Source organism: Piliocolobus tephrosceles, chromosome 10 (assembly GCF_002776525.5).
Source record: "Piliocolobus tephrosceles isolate RC106 chromosome 10, ASM277652v3, whole genome shotgun sequence".
In the NCBI taxonomy this organism is placed as follows: domain Eukaryota; kingdom Metazoa; phylum Chordata; class Mammalia; order Primates; family Cercopithecidae; genus Piliocolobus; species Piliocolobus tephrosceles.
Genome location: NC_045443.1, coordinates 30,755,535 through 30,762,333, shown reverse-complemented (window position 1 = coordinate 30,762,333; position 6,799 = coordinate 30,755,535). Strand labels below are relative to the sequence as shown.

Here is a 6,799-nt window from a genome sequence, read left to right as displayed (position 1 = left end):
GATCACGAGGCCAGGAGTTTGAGACCAGCCTGACCAACATGGTGAAACCCTATCTCTAATAAAAATACAAAAATTAGCCAGGCATGGTGCATGCCTATAATCCCAGCTACTCAGGAGGCTGAGGCAGGAGAATTGCTTGAACCCAGGAGGCTGAGGGTGCAGTGAGCCAAGATCTCACCACTGTGCTCCAGCCTGGGCGACAGGGCGAGACTCTGTCTTAGGAGAAAAAAAAAATTAGAGAGCAGAGTGAAATACAGGAGCAGAGGAAGCAGCAAGATAAGGCCCTGGGAGCTCTCTGGGTCCCCAAGCAGGGCATTCAGGCCTGGCAACACAGCGATCCTTCAGGAGGACAGCCAGAGGTGCAGGGGAAAATGCCACAGGGAGAAGAAAGTCTCCAGCTGAACTTTGTAACAATTTGAACGGGGTGAGAAGCCTCCTGGCCAGAACTCAGGGGAGGGCACGAATCCAGTGTGCAGACCTCACAGGTGGGGGAAGAACCAAGCCCTTATCTTTAGCAGCTGGGAAATGGGTAGCCTGGGGCAAGTTCTCAAGCCCTGCTGCCCACTGCCTGGAAACAGACTCGGGGCTATTAGAAGGGTCACAGTGGGAGTGAGACTGGCCCTTTGGTTTGAGTGGGAGCTGGGTGAGACCTGTGACTGCTGGCTTTTCTCCACTTCCTTGACAACCCGCATGACTAAGCAGAGACAGCCATAATCCTCATAGGTACACAATTCCATTGACCTGGGAACCTCAGCCCCCATCCCCCACAGCAGCCGCAGTAAGACCCATCCAAGGAAAGTCTGAGTTCAGACACGCCCTGCCCTGACCTTACCTGACGGGCCTTCCCTATCCACCTTGGTAGCTGAAGACAAATGGCATATACTCTTGGAAGTTCTAGGACCCTGCCCACTGCCAGTTCCTCTCCATACTACCACAGCTGATGCTCTCTGGAAAGCACCACCTCTCAGCAGGAGTCCAACAAACACAAAAGTAGAGCATTAAACCACCTTAGCAGACCCAGCGCAGTCAGGAGGATCCCAGGATGAGCTCAGCGGTGGCCAACCACTGGGCGTGGTTGCTGGTGCTCAGCTTCCTGTTTGGGTGCAATGTTCTTAGGATCCTCCTCCTGTCCTTCTCATCATTCATGTGCAGGGTGCTGCAGGCGGACGCAGAGCAGGAGTCACAGATGAGAGCGGAGATCCACGTAGGATCTCTCCAAGGTCCAGGTAGAAACTCTCCATGGTCAACATGATGGAGGAGTTTGCCAGCTGTGCCATGCTAGAAAGAAAGATCAACAAGATGACGGATAAGCTCAAAACCCACGTGAAAGCTCGGACAACTCAATTAGCCAAGATAAAATGGATGACAAGTGTCGCTTTCTATGTATTGCAGGTTGCCCTGATGATCTCACTCATTTGGAAGTATTATTCTGTCCCCGTGGCTGTTGTCCGGAAAAAATGGATAACCCCTCTAGATCACCTGGTAGCCTTTCCTACTAGAATAGCAGGTGGTGTTGGAATTATCTGTTGGATTTTAGTCTGTAACAAAATTGTGGCTATTGTGCTGCATCCGTTTAGCTGAACAGGAAGATGGATACAGCTATGAGACTTCTAAAAATGGATTTTCTCTTATTAGGTTAAAAACCTGGTTTACACTGTTTTTTTTTTTTTTTTTTAAGAAACAAAAGTGCACAGTTTAGATTTTTTGGTCGAATATGTTTGTTCTTGGACTTTATGAGAGATTCTTAAAAGAATCATGATTTTCTACACGTGTCATTGAGCCAAGAAAGTCCAGTTTATGACACGTATGTACCAATGAACACCGTCCTAGATCCATACGACATGTGAAATGTTCAGTGGCGTCTCTGTGCCGTCACTTGTGATTTGCATTCTTGTGTATTTTGGTCATACTGCCAGCTGGGAAGTCAAAGTTTTTTTTAACAACTTAAGTTCTTTGAAGACTTAGTGCTGTTTTTAATATAGTTTAGAAAGTAACTTAATTTTAATACCACTACTAAGAATTTGAAAACTTCTTCTTTAATCATATTCAATATAACTAAAAGAACAGCACTAATTGACATTGTTCAGGCTTTTTCTCCCTGTGTTTAAAATGTCATTTGTTGAGCAAGGATTGTACAGTATTATCTACTTGAGGCTGTTAATTTTTCATTATAGTGTTTTGTAACTGTATCCATGAGACCTGTATCCAACCTGTATCCATGAGACCATAATGCATTGTTTCGTGCTCAAATTGTGTTTTGTAATTAAACTATTTTGAATGAAGTGTATTTTAGAGGCATTTAATATTTATGCTCTTTAGAATGGAACACAGAAAACAAACCTTATAAGGCCTGATTACATTAATCTGAACCAATAACCTGTATGGCCCACAAAGTATAATTCTGCTAAATGTTTTTTAAAACACTTTTTTAAAAAATTAAAATCTTTTCTAATTAAAATCTTTGCAAGTGAATAAAAAAATACAAAAGATAAATGAAACAAAAAGTTGGTTCTTTGAAAAGATAAATAAAATCGATAGCTCATTACCAAGATTAACCAAGGAAAGAAGAGAGAAAATCCAAATACAGGTATGCGCCATCACACCTGGTTAATTTTTTGTATCTTTAGTAGAGACGGGGTTTCACCATGTTAGGCAGGCTGGTCTTGAACTCCTGACCTCGTGATCTGCCCGCCTCAGTCTCCCAAAGTGCTGGAATTACAGGCGTGAACCACTGCACCAGGCCTTATCCTGCCATCTCTGACAACATGGATGAACCTGGAGGACATTATGTTGAATAAAGTAAACCAAATAGCTAAAGACAAATGCTGCATAATATATTATATGTGGAATCTAAAAAAGTTGAGCTCGTAGATGCAGTGTAGAATGGTGGTTACCAGGAGCTGGGCGGTGGAGAAAGTAGGGAGGTGTTTGTCAGAGGGTATGTTTCAGTTAGTGTAAATCTGTTCTAGAGATCTGAGGTACAATATGGTGACTATAGTTAACATTAATGTACAGTCATGCACTGCATAACAACATTTTGATCAACAATGGACCAGATATATGATGGCAGTTCTCATAGGGTTATAAGGGAACTGAAAATTTCCCATCACCTAGTGACCTTGTAACTGTCCTAATGTCATAGACAACACATCGCTCATGTGTTTGAGATGACGCTAGTGTCAACAAACCTGCTGCACTGCCAGTTACATGAAAGTATAGCACATGCACAACATAATATTTGATGATGATAATAAATGACAAGGTTACTGGTTTATATATTTACTGTATTATACTTTTTATTATTTTGGAGTGTTCTGCTTCTACACGCAAAAAAGCTTACTGTAAAACAGCCTCAGGCAGATCCTTCAGGAGCTATTCCAGAGGCAGGCGTTGTTATCATAGGAGGTGACAGCTCCATGCATGCTATTGTCCCTGAAGACCTTCCAGTGGGACAGGATTTGGAGGTGGAAGACAGTGATATTAATGATCTTGACCCTGTATATGTCTAGGCTAAGGTGTGTGTTTGTGTTTTAGTTTTTAACAAAAAAGTTCCCAAAATTAAAAAAATTAAAAAATAGAAAAAAGCTTATAAAATAAGGATATAAAGAAAGAAAATACTTTTGGACAGCTGTACAATATGTGTTTTAAGCTAAGTGTTATGACAAAAGAGTCAAAATTTTTTTAAAAATTAAAAGTTAATAAAGTAAAAAAGTTACAGTAAGCTAAGGTTATTATTGAAGAAGAGAACATTAAAGAAATATAGTTAAGCCGGGCGCGGTGGCTCAAGCCTGTAATCCCAGCACTTTGGGAGGTCGAGACGGGCGGATCACAAGGTCAGGAGTTCAAGATCATTCTGGCTAACCCGGTGAAACCCCGTCTCTACTAAAAAATACAAAAAACTAGCTGGGCGAGGTGGCGGGCGCCTGTAGTCCCAGCTACTCGGGAGGCTGAGGCAGGAGAATGGCGTGAACCCGGGAGGCGGAGCTTGCAGTGAGCCGCCATCCCGCCACCGCACTCCAGCCTGGGCTGCAGAGAGAGACTCCGTCTCAAAAAAAAAAAAAGAAATGTAGTGTAGCCTAAGTATACAGTGTTTGTAGCCTACAGTAGTGTACAGTATTGGCCTAGGCCTCCACAGTGACTTACCACTCACTCACTGAGTCACCCATAGCAACCTTCAACCCTGCAAACTTCATTCATGCTAAGTGCCCTGTACAGGCATATCATTTTTTTTGTCTTTTTTACAGCATTTTCACTGTACCTCTTCTAAGTTTAGCTGTGTTTAGATACACAAATACTTACCATTGTGTTACAATTGCCTATGGTATTAAGTACAGAAACAGGGTATACAGGTTTGTTGCCTAGAAGCAGTAGGCCATACCACCTAGCCTAGGTGTGTCATAGGCTTCCCACATAGGTTTGTGTAAGTACACTCCACGATGTTCGCACTACAATGAAATCTCTTTTTTTTTTTTTTTTTTTTTTTTTTTTGAGACGGAGTCTGGCTCTGTCGCCCAGGCTGGAGAGCAGTGGCCGGATCTCAGCTCACTGCAAGCTCTGCCTCTCCGGTTTACGCCATTCTCCTGCCTCAGCCTCCCAGAAATCTCTTAATGATGCATTTCTCAGAACATATTCCCATGATCAAATGATGCGTGAATGTATTATATATTTGAAATTTGCTAAGAGGGTAGATGTTAAGTGTTCTTATCACACACAGAAAAGTAACTATGTGAGGTAATGGATATGTCAATTAGCTTGATTGTGGTAATCATTTCATGATGTATACATGCGTTAAATCATCATGTCGTATGCCTTAAATGTATACATTTTTTATTTGTCAATCACATCTCACTAAAGCTGGGGAAAAATCCATATTCTCTTTTAAACCTACACTGCATAGTTCACCTGGGGAGGTTTTGTGTGTTTATGGGAGATCATGCAGATTATGGGAAGGGCTTTTGTTTATTCTTTCCATACTTGAAAGATTTCCACAGCCTGCAGCTGCTAACACACTGAACTATTTGCTACTCAAAATAAACAACCTGTATTTCTCCTCTCTGGGCAGGAGGCACTGACCCACCTCTAAATCCTACCTGTGTCCCAGGGTCCAGATCAATGCCACTTCCTGCGTGCATTGTTCCTCTCATCGCCCCTGCCTTGGGTCTTTGGCATTTACATGACTCTAGGCATTATTGCTTTCGAGCTTGGATAACAGATATTGATGTTCTGTCTCTGCACTAAGAGCACAATCAGGCTTACACTGCCTGAGCCAGAGAAGGCACACCACTAAACAGATTACGTTTAGCTTGGCCCACAAAATCAAATTATTTAGTCGCAAACATTGAGAAATTTTACAAAAAAAAAAAACAAAACAAAAAACCCCTCTAGTCTTTTGGATTCTCTTGGAAAACCAGAAGATCTGGCATCTCGACTCACACTCCTTTAATAGATACAATGAGCGGAAATCTACTCCCCATTAAAGAGGACTTACAGTCTTCATTTCACTTGAATTTCCACCGCAGGCATTTGAATATGCTACTGCTTGTTTAGGCCGTGGTTGGCAGAAGATGTCCAAACTCGTTGTTGAATGAACCATACAACCAACAAGCCAAGCATGTCTTCTCACTTACCAAGTTGCCATATTTATTTCTGGTACCTTTCCCATTCTTAAGGGCTTTGGTACAGCCTGAATAAACAATTGACAGCACTGTCTCTTTCACTTCTAATTTGATTCATTTGCATAGCATGTCATGTTTTCACATGTTAAGCTGAGAGCCTGCCCCTGCCATTAATTCATTTCTGGTCATGGTCCAGCAGGGATCAAGAGCAGCCTATTAACTTTCATAGTTGTTTTTAACCGTATTTTTAGGGTTTCTTTCTCTGTTTATTAATTCACTTTTGAGGGGAAGTTTTGAGTCCATTCATGTGAGACTCAAGATTTAAGTAGCTCTGATTTAGACAAGTGCATGGTGATCCTGTCTACACTGCTGTGCTCCTGTCATCTTAACTTGTGGCGGGACAGTGTTACCTGCTCGCAGACAGACCAGGGTCAGTAAGCCACAGATCATGCCATGTCCTGGAGCCACCTGAGACCACCACCTGCACCTACACCCGAAGTCAGGATAAAACCAGGTGCCCTGGAGAAATCTACTTGAATTATTCCTCAACAGAAAATTATGCCCTGTAGAAGCTGAGTGCAGCTCCTCACAGTGATCCAGACCACACTTTTAGCTACTAGTTGAATACACCATAAGAACATTTACTTTATAAGCTTTTAGATTTCAAACTACACATTTTTATAGCTAAAATCATCTCATCAGATTTTCACCTTTACATTATAGCTGGTGGAACTGAATTAATACATGTAAACCACAGAGATTCAGCCATGATAAAATAATTTCACGACTTCATAGCATAGCTATGAGGATCAAGTAAGTGACCCAGCATAAATCTCAGCAATACTTTTTTTTTTTTTTGAGACGGAGTCTTGCTCTGTTGCCCAGGCTGGAGTGCAGTGGCAAGATATTGGCTCACTGCAAGCTCCACCTCCCAGGTTCACGCCGTTCTTCTGCCTCAGCCTCCCGAGTAGCTGAGACTACAGGCGCCCACCACCACGTCCGGCTAATGTTTTATATTTTTAGTAGAGACGGGGTTTCACCGTGTTAGCCAGGATGGTCTCGATCTCCTGACCTCGTGATTCGCCCATCTCGGCCTCCCAAAGTGCTGGGATTGCAGGCTTGAGCCACCGCGCCCAGCCAGCAATTCTTTAAGATGTTCTGAGTATCTGAGTATAGATATTTTT

At 42.5% G+C, this 6,799-nt stretch overlaps 1 pseudogene; it reads left to right on the top strand.

The window, feature by feature from the left end:
• The first annotated feature begins 1,042 nt into the window (after positions 1 to 1,042).
• Positions 1,043 to 1,681, top strand: LOC111540557 (annotated as a pseudogene).
• Positions 1,682 to 6,799: the final 5,118 nt, after the last annotated feature.